This window comes from Macaca mulatta, chromosome 9 (assembly GCF_049350105.2).
Source record: "Macaca mulatta isolate MMU2019108-1 chromosome 9, T2T-MMU8v2.0, whole genome shotgun sequence".
Classification (NCBI taxonomy): domain Eukaryota; kingdom Metazoa; phylum Chordata; class Mammalia; order Primates; family Cercopithecidae; genus Macaca; species Macaca mulatta.
In genome coordinates this window covers 132,891,019-132,905,376 of record NC_133414.1, presented here as the reverse complement: position 1 = coordinate 132,905,376, position 14,358 = coordinate 132,891,019, and the positions used below count along the sequence as shown (strand labels likewise).

Below are 14,358 nucleotides of genomic sequence, written 5' to 3'. Positions count from 1 at the left end.
GCACCACTTCCCTCACATCCTATATTCCAATTCAGCTTGGAACCTTGTGCTGTGCACAAATACTGAAACAGTTTAAGAAGCGCACCAACCCTAGGTCAACCTAAGTTCATCCATCATGGTATGGCTGGAATGTATCTGAAAAGGGACCGATGTCCATTTATGTGCACACGATGTAATATATCAAAGCTTGTTTATCCTCAAGAGTTCCTGGCTAAACTCTGTCTTTCAAGATATTCTCAGCCGCAGAAATTTCCTCTTCACATGTCAGGCAGCTTGCTCTCTGTATCACTAAACACCACGAACCCCAAGCAAGAGTTTTGAAGCCCTGCCCTAACAAGCTTTAAGGACTTGACAACCTTATAGTCAGGGCAGAGACAGCGTTTCTGAAGTATAGCCAGTAAAGCACGGCAGGTCTGGATCACTCTAATATGCAGAGAAAGCCAGTGATGAAGCCAACCAGAGGGGGTGCTGTGGCTGGACAATGTACTTTGGGGCCAGAAGCCCAGGGCCAGGCCAGCCTCAGCCCTACTGAACAGCATAACAAGAGGAATAAGACTTGAATTTTTCCAGCCCTCTCTTTTTATTGCTACATAATAATTGTACACATTTATGGGGTACATGAGATATTTTGAAACATGCATTCAATGTGTAATGATGAACTCAGGGTAATCATGACATCCATCACCTCAAACATGTATCATGTTTGTGTGTGCTGGGAACATTCCAAATCTTCTCTTCTAGATATTTTGAAATATACGATAAACTATTGTTAATCACAGTTGCCCTACTGTGCTGTCGAACACTAGCACTTAATCCTTCTATCTAACGGTATTTTTTACCCATGGGTGAGTGATGACAGGAGCCACCAGCCTAGTTTATTCACTATGAAGGCAACATAAAGGATCTGCTGGCCAGATTTTACTTGTTAAATCCGTTAGCCTCATCTCCCGGAACACTGACCACATGCCAGAAGCTGTTCTTAATGCTTTGCATGGATGAATACATTAGCTCATTTAATCCTCAGGATCCCATGGGCTCATTCCCATCATCATTCTCATGTTACCAAGGAAGACAACTGAGAACCCGAACAGTCTATGGCTTGTAGGTAGCAGGGCCAGCAGCGGAACAGTCGGTGGGATGGCAAAGTCATAGTGCCTGTCTCTCATCACTGTGCTGGCAGTGTTGTCTTTCAGTTATGGCTTTTGGGCATGAGATTTCACCTATCTGATACTCATTACTTTTGCTAAATGGGGCATAATTGGGTAGTAACATCCACTTCATTAAGTTGTGCTGAAGATGAAAATTAATAGCATCTAGTGATGTGTTTGGCCCATAGTATCTGTTCTATAAATGGAGTAATTTTCATTATACTTAAGGTTGGAAATGGGAAAACATGAGTTCAACTTATATTAAGTTTAATTTCCTTTGTATAGAAATACAGGTTGGGCTAACTAATAATAGAAATCTGCCTATGTTGATTTTACTTCAAGAAATAACTTTTATAATGTAAATGTCACAGGGCTACTTTCTGTGATGCATATTTCCTGGGACAGCTTTGGGTTCCAATAACTATTAATTCAGTGTGTTAATATATCTATCCCACAGGCATGGAAGGTTGGTACTAAACTTGGTAGTCAGGTCTCTTTGTTTGCTCTACATTGAAAAAAAAAAATTACATTTCCTTTTCCTTCCTGCATCCCTGCAAGAGAATCTTCCATTCATTGATTATCTAACCTGTCCCAGGTCAGCTCTGCATCCATCACAGCTTTGCAAGGAGGGAGCCTGAGTTTCCATGAAGTTCTGCCACCTGCTTAAGGTCCCACAGCGTGGGGACCCAGCTCCCTCTAGCTCCCCAACCTGTGCTCACTCAAATGCACTTCTTGCAGCAGGCCAGGCCTTAGAAATCTTCGGGCTTCAAAAAATTGTGAAGACTTTAGCATTAAAACCATTTTTTTCAATGAGAGATAGGAAAATTAAGAATCACCCATTTTTAAGGGGAACAAGACACGTGGGACCTATTGCAGGGTGTGGGGGGGATGGGGAGGGAGCCTAGATGATGGGTTAATAGGTGCAGCAAACCACCATGGCACACGTATACCTATGTAACAAACCTGCACGTTCTGCACATGTATCCCGGAACTTAAAGTAAAATAAAATAAGATAAAATAAAATAAAAAGAATTACCCATTTTCTTATCCCCTAATAGTAAATGGGATGAACACTAACCAACATCATCATTAAGAACTTTCATTGGCCGGGCACGGTGGCTCATGCCTGTAATCCCAGCACTTTGGGAGGCCGAGGCGGGCAGATCATGAAGTCAGGAGATTGAGACCATCCTGGCCAACATGGTGAAACCCCGTCTCTGCTAAAATACAAAAAATTAGCCAGGCGTGGTGGTGCACGCCTATAGTTCCAGCTACTTGGGAGGCTGAGGCAGGAGAATTGCTTGAACCCGGGAGGTGGAGATTGCAGTGAGCCGAGATTGTGCCACTGCACTCCGGCCAGGCGACAGAGCGAGACTCCATCAAAAAAAGAAAGAAAAAAAAAAAAAACAAACTTTCATCATCTCATCATATTTCACCATGTGGAGTTGGGGAAACCACCTTCTACATACAAATCCCCTGTTACTATGGTTTTTGTCTTGATATTTACCAATTTTCTTCTCTGCATTATTATAAAGTAAATTACAGACAACATATCATCCCTAACAATTTCAGTATGTACCTCTAAAAAATAAGGACATTTTTCTATCTAACCATGCCACCATGATCACACCTGAATGAATATCATCTAATTGTCCATATGTATATTTGAATTTCCCCAATTGTCCCAGAAGCGTCCTTTATAGCTGCCAAAATTGTCTTTTGAAATTCTTACCCACGGATGAAAAGAGCTGATCATGTCTGTAAAACGGCACTTGAAGGCATGTCCCCATGCAGGGCATCAGAGGAGTCTTGGGTGACTCCAATATAAATTCATTGCCAAAACACAACAAAACAAAACCATGTATGCGACACCTCTATAATCAGGCAGTAGCTTTTGCAGATTGGAAGTACAAGTCAAATTTAATATTGAGGTCTGGGCGGCGGGTTTTCCTCTGTTTTTTGTTGTTGTTTTTTTTAACCTATCTCAGCTGGTGTTAACATGCCTAATTCCTCTCACTGCTGGAGATAGCTTACCTTCCCCTTGGGTGGATGTCCTAGGTCACAGTGAAGTGGCAGCTAGGAATGTGGACAGCCCTCACCCCAGCTGAGTTTGAGGGTCTCCCAGTTTTGAATCTCAGTGCTTTAGGTAGGAGGTACAGATGTTGCAGGAACCTCACTTCTTCTCCCGGTAGGATGACCAACCACTCTGATTTGCCTGGGACTTTCAGTTTTAAAATCAGGATAAGTTGGTCACTCTACTCCCCCAGGGTGTTCTGCTCGCCCTTCGTGGCAAAGCTCTGCTCTTATTTGAGCTGACATGTCCGTTAACCCGCAGTATTTACTCAGCCCCTATTATGTGCCTAGTAGATAACTAGGGGAGGGGGCTACAAAAGAAGGGGGATGGGAACTGATATTGATGACCTACTGCAGGGCTATCACTTCACAGAACCAACCAATTCACTCCCCAGGTATGGTCACCATGAGGGCTGGGGTTCTCTCCAGTTCTCTCTCTGTCTGCATGCCAGAACCAACTGGGCAGCTCCTCCAGGAGTTTCTAATTCAATCAGTCTGGGGTGGGGGGCCTAAGCACTCTTATTTTTAAAAAGTGCTTCTAAGTGATTCCAGATAACCCTTTTCCTGAATCTCAGACCATAAGTTTCTCAGTGCAAACCTCTATGTGACTGATACTAGTTGGCATGTGAGAGAAAACTGATTTGTTCATCTGACACATCTTGCTCCATATAGAGCAAGAGTGACAGCAGCTTTGCCCTTGAGGGACATGCTCACCCACTCGGGCCCTGGCAGTCTGGGTTTAGAGGCTGGCTGTCTGCAGGCTGTTCAACCTTCTATGCTCTACTGGGGAAGATGGGAGCCCCTAGTCACCCAGATCCTTGTCCAGGTAACCTCAGGTGATCTCCTATGGTCATTGTCTGATGAACCAGATTATTACCCCACACTGACCTCTATGAGGCAACCTCCTTCTAACAAATGAAAGCTACAGAAGGTGACCTCCTAGAATATCTGTCACATAATACTGACATACATTTCTTGAATAAAAGTTGGTAAGACATGACAAATGCACATGAGAACATAAGGTCAGCATATACCAAGTACCAAATGAAGAGTTTCATCAATAAGCAATGTAGGAGTGATGGAACACTTTGGATGGTGTATTAGTTTGTTTTCCTACCCCTGAGACTGGGCAATTTACAAAAGAAAGGGGTTTAATGGACCTACAGTTCCACATGGCTGGGGAGACCACATAATCATGGTGGAAGGCAAGAAGAGCAAGTCACATCTTAGGTAGATGGCAGCAGGCAAAGAGAGAGCTTGTGCAGCTCTCATTTTTAAAACCATCAGATCTTGTGAGACGTATTCACTATCATGAGAACAGCATGAGAAAGACCTACCCCCATGATTCAGTGACCTCCCACCGGGTTCCTCCCACGACACATGGGAATTGTGGGCGTTACAATTCAAGATGAGATTTGGGTGGGGAAACAGCCAAACCATATCAGATAGGGTAGGGTCAGAAGGCTTCCTGCAGGAGGTGGATAAACTTTGGAAGGTGGGCAAGATAGAAGAGTAGAGAGAAAGCAGGCCCTGCTCAGAGGAGAATGTGGTCCCCTATCATCATAGTCACTTGTTTGGAGGAAAAAATAAGGGTATCACTTCATTTTCAGATGCTTGCATTGTAAGGCCACTGACATCACCAGTGAATATAGCTTAGAGGTTAAAACCATAAGCTCCAGAGACAAGCTACCCGGGTCCAAGTTGGGCTTCCTGGTTATGTAACCATGGGCAAGATAGAGTTCTTTTTCTATAAAGCTGGATTAACAATGATATCAGCCTAATATGATTGCAATGATGATGACCAGATAACATACACAGAGTGTGCAGTACAGAGCCTGGCACATCATAAGCATCCAATAAATGTTGGTAATGATTGTTGTTAGCATTATTCATTAAAGACTTGATCAGTTACTATAATCACATGGGTCAGACATCTCTCAAAAGTTTAAGAAAAGTTCTTGGTGAAATCATTACTCACAGAAGATGGCTCTCCTTTACTGGAATGGGGGCAAAGCTGACATTAAACCTCCAAGGCTTGCCATGTTTGGAGAATCATCAGCATAACACTAGATCTATCTGTGCCCAGTGGATAAGCAAGCTGATGTCTTAATTTGCTAGGGTGGCCATAAAGTGCCACAGACTGGGTGACGTAAACAACAAAGATTAACTTTCTTATCACTCTGGAGGCTAGAAGTCCAAGATCAAGGTATCGGCAGGGTTGATTTCCTCTGAGGCCCCTCTCTGTGACTTGTAGACTCAGCCTTTTGGCTGAGTCCTCACATGGTTGTCACCCTGTGTACGCAAATCCTTCATATCTCCTTTTGTGTCCAAATTTCATCTTCGCATAAGGACACAAGTCTGAGTGGATCAGAGCTCACCTTAAAGGCCTCATTTTTAACTTAATCACCTCTTTAAAGACCCTACCGCCAAATACAGTTACATTTCAAGGTCCTGGGCGTTAGGGCTTCCACATATGAATTTTGGGGGGACACAGTTTGGCCCATAACAGCTGGGTTCTGCTTTACACTCTACTTCTGTTGATACCGAGGAGAGGGAATTTCCCATGGCTTTCGTTGTCTGCATAGGGAGGAAACCTGGAGTGTTTCAAGTGTACGTAGCACATGGTTCCTGTGCTAGCTCAGCCTGGTGAAGCTGCCTGAAGCAGTCATAGGAGGTGCAAACCATCCACAGTTCTCAGCATAAACAAAACACTTACTTCCAAAGTGCTTCTGAGAAGTGAAAATGAGATTTTAAATATAAATCATTTGTCCAACACAACCACTAATATGTGCAACCAATATTTCTCACCAATGGATGGGTCACAAAATAAATGTACAGCCAGTCTTTCATAATGAAATATGTGTACTCTTTATAATTGCTAATGATTTAGAGTAGATCGTTCTCTCGCTTAGTAAATGGAGCTTTCACATCTTTTGTCTTAGTTAAGTAAAATGCAGTCATGTTGATGGTGTTTAACCAAAAGGAAAGACAGAATAAGGTGGCTGTTTTTAAAGGTTTTAAGTGCCCATGTGTGTTTTGTGACATGCTTTCTCAACTTTTATATTGATGATAACCTAGAAAGTTTTATGATAAATAATTGGCTTGTGGTGCTCAAATGCAGAAGGAATTCCTAGTCAAACTATTGCATTACAAAGGTTTGGTCTCATAGGCTCCTTTAAAGTTTGTTTTTTGTTTGTTTGTTTGTTTGTTTGTTTTTTGAGATGGAGTCTCGCTCTGTCGCCCAGGCTGGAGTGCAGTGGCGCAATCTCAACTCACTGCAAGCTCCGCCTCCTGGGTTCACGCCATTCTCCTGCCTCAGCCTCCCGAGTAGCTGGGACTACAGGCGCCCGCCACCACACCCAGCTAATTTTTTTTTTTGTATTTTCAGTACAGATAGGGTTTCACCTTGTTAGCCAGGATGGTCTTGATCTCCTGACCTCATGATCCACCTGCCTCAGCCTCCCAAAGTGCTGGGATTACAGGCGTGAGCCACCGCGCCCGGCCTTGTTGTGTTTTTTTAAGTAAGCACTTGGATCTTCAGAATGTTTCATTTGCATGGGTCTTTTCTGTAAGGCAGCACACAAAAGAAAATTAAATTTACTTGAAAATTCTCTCTGCACTAACAGCCTGGAGTATCCTCTTTACCATCCCCAACACACACACACACACACACACACACACACACACAGAGGCACACACACACAGACACATACACACGCAGGCACACACACTCGTGCACATACACACACAGCCCTCCCCTTAAAAGTAGTTCAAGCCTAGAAAGTTCAGTTTGATTCTAGGGTTATTTCTAAAATTCTCATATGTTTTTTGCAAGCTTGGAAAGCTGCCCTAACAAAGCCTAAGGTGATAGGCCTTCAGGTGTCTTGTTTTACTTACTAAAAGTATTCACAATTGAAATTTAAATTCTTGAATCAAATTTCTCTTTCTGGGAAGGTCTACGACTTGGGTTTTAAGTGTCCTCTTAGCCAGAATCCAATTCTATAGTCTATGGCCAGCCATGAAGCCTGGATAAAAAGGAAAAAAAGCCTTGTGACGTAGGCTTAATTTACATGACTTTATTACTTAGAAGCTATAGATTAGCCCTTAAAGCATAATTCTTGCCAGTGACGGGATGCCATAAGGAATTGCTGTGTTCAGAAGAATAGTGATGTTCCCTTTCATTTATATGATGTAAATCATGTATGCTATAATACCACCGAATACATACACATACTCTAACTACACTCACCCTATAACACAGATACACACACACTGTAACTAAAATGTTGTTGGGATATTAATGAGGAATGTCCCTGTTTTATTGGGCAAGTATAATGCCAGTCTGCTGTATACCATAGAAACAGGAGGGCAGAGCCAGCAACATTGTGAGCCTGGACCTGGACCCGCTCCACTGCTAGACAGATGCTCTCATGCTGCACCATTGCAAGTCACCTTTGAGTCGCCCTGGCTTCCATGAACTTCCTGACCTTTAACAGGTCTGCAACTGCCCTTTCAAATCACCTGAAAAATAATGGAACCTATTCATCAGCCACCTTCCTAAAAGCAACATGTCGGGGGAAAGACACTGTGAGGATGGGTGGAGGAAGGTGGGGCTTCCCAGGGCCAGTTCAGAGGATGTGGAATAGCACCGTGGTCTAAAGCCCAGGTCCTGGACTCCAACAGACATATATTTGAGTCCTGACTCTGTTACTCATCAGCTTCAAGGGAATAAGTAACTTGCCAATGCTGCACAAAAGGTAAATTCCTGGCCAGGCACGGGGGCTCATGCCTGTAATCCTAGCACTTTGGGAGGCCGAGGCGGGTGGATCATTTCAGGTCAGGAGTTTGAAAACAGCCTGGCCAACATGGTGAAACCCCATCTCTACTAAAAATACAAAAAAATTAGCCGGGCATGGTGGTGGGCGTCTGTAATCCCAGCTACTCCGGAGGCTGAGGCAAGATAATCACTTGAATTTGGGAGGCAGAGGTTGAAGTGAGCTAAGATCGCGTCACTCCACCCCCACCTGGGCAACAGAGCGAGACTCTGTCTCAAAAAAAAAGGAAATTCTTATTGCATAGGGTCATGAGGATTAGATGGTGACAAGCACATGAGACTGGTGTCTGGCACATCCCATCATATTCACTGTTATGGTTATTACTGCAATGCTTACATGGGCACATGGGTGCAGCTCTGGGGAAACTTAGCCATGGTTTGATATTAGTGACATCAATAGACAAGTTAGTGATATCAACTGGTTGTCACCAACTCGACCATCTCTTGCTACATTTCCACTTCATTTTGTGCTATGTCAATACACTTGAGCACAAAGAATTGGAGAAACTGGAATTGATTGAAGGCTTGTGAGCCATTCCAAGCTTTTCAGAAAACTCGAGATTGCCAATATTTATAAACAAAGCATCCTGCTCTGCTGCCCGTAGTTTGAAGAGCTTCACTTCCTAGTGAAAGTGGCCAGTCTGTGATTTACCTGCATGGGACCTGCCTGCTGATCTCTGCAGGCATAAGCGTCTTTGCCTGGGCAGCATCTACTGCTTGCCATCTGAAGGCTGGACTGGAACTTTGGGTCCTTCACAGTTGGATCAACTCTAGATTTGGGGGCTTCACTCTCTAGGGACAGTCTCCTGGTGAAGGGAAACCATTTTCCGTTGACACTGAGGGTTGAATATAACAGAGAAATAAGCTCCTTCTGTACTGCACAGATGTCAAGGGTGAGTCAGGAGAGGAGGATGCAGAGAGCTGGGGACATCTGAGCAGCAGGGTGCCTCAGCTGGCAACTCAGCAATTCCTTATTAGCCCAATCCTTCGTGGAACCCTTGCCAGCGTTTCCGCAGTGCCCTACAGATCATTCATCAAGGCAGAGGCTGTAGAAGTGCTTCTCCCTGCTGCAGGGGCTCCCTGAAACTTCCGCCATCTCTCTGCAGACCTGTGGATGGCAATTGCCAATGGCATTTCTCTCAGCTACTATCTCTTAGGGTTCAGACAACTGAATAACTCAGCCTTAGCTTGTAAAGGTCACCTCTGGGATTACAGAGGCTGCAGCTCACAGCCCGTGGTTCCTGCTAGGGTCAGGGGGCAGCTCAGGTGCCCTGCAGCTCCTCCAGGGCACGTGACAGCTGCTTAGGCCACTTCAGTGTCACCAACCTACCTGTGCCTGCCCCTCCTTCCTGCTCTGCCCTCTTCAGTCTCTTTCCCTGAGGCTCCTAAGGGAATTTGATTTCAGGGCCTCATGTCTCTCATCAGGACATGTGGGAGCAGTGCATTCAAAGGGATTGAGAAAAGGCCAACTTTGTGTCATTTTTTTCCTGGCAGTATTCTTGGCTGTGCCAGAGATCGCACCAGGACAAAAGCAAGAGGTAGCCAGGCTCAGAGCCAGAGTGGAATGGTGGGAGAGGCAGTCGGGGGGATGTTTTCAACTGCAAGGAGTAGAGTAGCCAAAAGCAGACTAAAAGCAGTTTAAGCAATAAGGGCTATTTTTCCTTCCAAATAATAAGTTCAGGAGCAGTTTTTTTCCTTCCAAATAATACGTTCAGTAACCCAGTTATGTCTGGATACCAGGTTGTTGCCTCTGCTATCTTCCGAGTTTTCCAAAAGTCCAAAAGCAAGATGGGGTGGAGCTCTAGCCCATATCTCTCCAGGAGGAAAATCTTTCCAAGAAGATCCCCCAAGGTATTCCCACTAACATCTCTGAATAAAACTAGGTGTCATGGCTGCCAGTGGCTCAAGAACAACCGGAAAGTGAGTTTCTAACCTTTTGAGCTTCTGTTTGTCATTGATCCAGGTTCCCCCAGCAGGGGAGTATAAGCGGGCACGGCTGCTGGAAAGGCAACAAGCAGTGATGGCGACAGATGCTATCATTTATGAGGATCTGAGTGCTAGCACTGCATTTTTACTGTAGAATTTTACAAATACATATTTTGTTCTTCCTATCCCCACAATAAGACAATATGTATTAAATTATGCTGCATAGTCTCACATGTGCATCTATAAAAATCCAGTCTCAAAAGTGGGTTATTGGCTGAGTGCAGTAGCTCACACTGTAATCCCAGCACTTTGGGAGGCCGAGGCAGGTGGATCACTTGCATCCAGGGGTTCGTGACCAGCTTGGCCAACATGGTGAAACCCCCTTTTTACTAACAATACAAAAATTAGCTGGGCGTGGTGGTGCGCACCTGTAATCCCAGCTACTCAGGAGGCAGAGGCAGAAGAATCGCTTCAACCTGGAAGGCGGAGGTTGCAGGGAGCCAAGATTGTGCCACTGCACTCCAGCCTGGGTGACAGAGTGAGACTCATCAAAAAATAAAAATTAAAAAGTGGATTATCCATGCATGTAAGAAATAGCTTCATTTTCAAGAAGCAACAAGATAACAGCATAAATAGCTGGTGGTAGAGTAGACATGCCTTTATCCCTTCATGGAACTGGAGGATTAGGACTTGGGATCTGCTATTAATTTAATGCTTTAGCAAATTAGTAATCATAATGGTGAGAAACCCTAGCCTTTCTTCCCAGTTCCTTTCATCAATAGTCAAGGAGAGCACAGTGAGATGGAGAGGTATTGCTGCTATCACGTGTACCAGGAAACTTTGAAAGCAAATGTAGATATGTATAAAATATTTCCAACATTTTATAAACTATACCACAGAATTAAAGATAACTCAAGTTTTCTAAGGAAGGAGAAAGAAATCTACCACATGCCCATTCTACAATAAAGTAACTGAAACTCAGAGGTGCTAAGTACTTAGCATCAGACCTAGAAAGTTAGTCTGTCTGGCACCAAATATTGGATTTTTATTACTGTGTCACCCAGCAAAAATCAAACATTTTAAATACTCACATGGATTTTTCTTAAAATTCTTCCTTTCCAATGTGTAGTGAGTACTCTATTTTATTTAAATTATACTTTAAAATTAGATCCAGTAGCATTTGCCATTCATGAATTTCTTTTAATTTTATATTTTGCATATGAGATGTAGTTTGATTTTAAGGAGCATGCAAATTTCAAAGGCACTGCTGTGCATATCCACCACATTCTTGTCTACATAATGGCTTACTGGGCTGGGCAGTCAACTCAGGCAACAGCAGCTGCCCTGGGACAGGTGAGCACTCAGGTTGTGTGTGCAGCAAATGGCGGTGAGGCTTATGCACCACAAAAGAGATGGACTCAAAGGGCACTAACTCGTCTGAAACTCACCAGTTTTCATTGGGTAAACCAGGTGTAAATGTGCTGTATAACACCCATCCTTTCATAGCCAGTCACAGGTCATAGCTCTTGTATTAGTCAAAGATTTCCAAAATGCAAAACGTCTATCATTCTTGTATTATTTGCTCTTGTATTAGTGAAACATTTCCAAGATGCAAAACATCTACCATTCTTGTATTTATTATTTTTGAGGCAAGATGCATATAATTGTTAACAAAAGATGTGTTTTTCCTACGGAAAAATAATCTACTGTGAAGGTGAAAGATTTTTGAATGGGGTGACATCTATTGTATGTAAGTGAAATTTTCACACAATAAAATAGAGTTGTTAGAAGAAAGGTCCTTACGTAGCATCTGTTTGAATCCCCTTGCTCTGAAGATGAAGAAATTGAAGTAGTGAAAGGTGAAATAATTAATCTAAGAACATACATAAAGATACCCATTAAATTGTGCTGAGTATTGTTATAATACGATTGTTGTTTTTAAGGCATTATAGCATTATTGTAGATATTTTTCACACATAGAAGAAAAATAAGCTCTCCTCGAATTCCTGCACTCTTAATTATTTTGGAATATTTTTCTTTCAATTTTTTTCTACTTTAGTGTCAGATTTTCTAAGACTCCCATTTCCTATGATATATTCTTATTCAGATACCAAGCTCATTAAATGAAAGGATATTTGAAATAGCTACTAAAATGTTCTACGAATGAAATAATTTTGATTGGAAAAGTGTTGGTTTTCCAAGGTTCTCTATCCACCTGGAGTAGATAGTCTTTTGAACATACTTTCCCATCGTTAACTGAACATAGCTGGGTATTAGCACATCACCAGAGCTTTAAAACCAAAACTCCATCAGATCACTTATTTTATCACTGTTTCCACACTGGACCTCACTAAACTGACCAGATATTTGATCAACACGTAGACTAAATCCAGGCCACTGAGTCAGGAGGCTGTACTCATGATTAGAATCTTCATCGTTCTTTCTGGAGTGTATCTGCATCCATTCTGTTCTTTATTCCCCTCACTGACATTCTAGAAAGGGACTGTTGTGACCCTTTTCCAGGTGACAGACCTGACACTCAGGGAACAGGAGTTTAACCATTGTAAATGTCTGGAAACCACACCTTCTGACTTCAAAGCATGAGTTTTACAATTCGACTGCCTCTACATTGGACCTGAAATTCATATTATTGGAATCCTTTAACCAGAGACGAGGCAAGGGAGCACTAGGAAGTTTCCTGAATTAAATATGAGGCTAGACTCGATTATCTCTAATGTGACTTCATCCTTTGAAAGCCTGTAGTTCTACATTGTTGTCCCTTCACATTAGTCCTGGTGCTTGGACGGTGGATGGACACAGAGTGGCCAAGACACAAAATATCCTGCCCATAAAGCTAAGACCCAGTGGGCCAGTTTCAGAGGAGTATCACATTTGAAGAACTGCAACTCATGTAGGGGATTTAATTTTATTCAGGTCTCTCTCAACAATTCATGGGGGATCCAAGAGCAAAATCTACACCAAATCTTTATAACTTCTCTTGTTCTGTTCTCTGCCACTCCCAATTAGTCAGAGATTTCTCACTCCTATGCCATGAGTACACTCTCTCCCATCCAGATGGTCCTGTTCCTGCCACCTTAGTGTCTTGTTTTCCTATCATGACCCATTTGACCAGTTTCATCTTCCCACCCCCGATGAAGCTGCCTGGGAAATACATTCTTCTTTCCCATCTCTTTTCTCATCAGGCTTTGCATAAGCTTTTGCCCTTTCTGCTCTCAGAAATAAGGAAAAGAGGGAGAAATACAGAAAAGCAAAGCTGGCAATTCTGAAATTGTTATATATAGGTAGTGGATAAAGTCTGAACTCCTTACACATTAAAAATATTGTGTCTTCTCATATAGAGGAAGCTATTGCCCCAAAGTTGTGTGTCATGCCTGAAGTGTCTGGGATCCCTGAGTGCCTGTGGTGCCCAAGAGCTATGAATCTGCCATCATCAACACAGAGGGCACCTTCTGAATGGGCTATGTCTGCAGTGATGCTGCAAATGGAAGGTAATGGGGGAGAGAAATCCATCTGGATGAAATGGAAGCTGCTTTGTACTCTTAGGCTGGCATATGCGGCCCAACTTATGGTTAGCACTGGTGAGATTTTGATGTGTGGAGGGCAACCCATGTGCAGTGCAGCTGCATCTGTACCCACAGGGCAGAGGATGCAATGTAACTTCTCAGCTAGTGTAGCCATGTGAATGGGCTCTGAAAATTTTCATTAACCGATGCATTAAGATAATAGAAAAATAATGATGCACACAGGACAATTGCTTTCATTAAAGTGTAGGAATTAAATCAGAACATCTTTTCTTCCACTCCCCTCCATGTAGTTCAGAAGAGACTCTCAGGGGTTTTAAGCTCTCTCTCAGGTGGAAGAATGTTTAAATAAATTATATAACTTTAGTTCATTATCTCCCAATGCTTAGAGCTTTATACTTGTGATGAGATGGATTTGTTTTCTGGTTTTTTGTTTTTTTTTTCCCTTTCCCCCTACCTCCATCACTCCAGGCAGAGCTCCTGGGAATGTTTGGCAAGGTTAATAAAAAGTTGGAAAAAAAGTCTTTGGTAGGGTGGCATAAAAGCATATCAGAGCTAAAGCTGGCAAACTTAGAAGAGGGGCCATTTGTCCTCTTAAAGCTCAAGTCTGAAAAATCCGAAGGAAGAAAGGCTTCTTCAGCTAAGTGCCTGCCACTTCCTCTCCAGAATTGAGCCTAGAGTGATACTCAGAACCTGAAGATGCCACACACACTTCTGGGATGCAGCCAGGGGCCCTAGGGTAAAAAAATAGCTCAAATAAATCAAATAATCATGGTTGTGAGGTCAGGGAAGGAGACTGGAAAGAAAGGGAATGCCCACGTGTGTGCCCAGGTTA

General features: G+C 43.0%; 1 long non-coding RNA gene across 1 annotated transcript in view; it reads left to right on the top strand.

Annotated features, from left to right (window-relative positions):
* Positions 1-14,358, top strand: part of LOC107000297 (uncharacterized) — an 85,240-nt gene that overhangs the window by 57,459 nt on the left and 13,423 nt on the right. Inside the window, exon 2 of the long non-coding RNA XR_001447343.3 lies at positions 13,341-13,490. This is a non-coding gene — a long non-coding RNA (uncharacterized LOC107000297). The remainder of the gene's footprint in view (positions 1-13,340; positions 13,491-14,358) is intronic.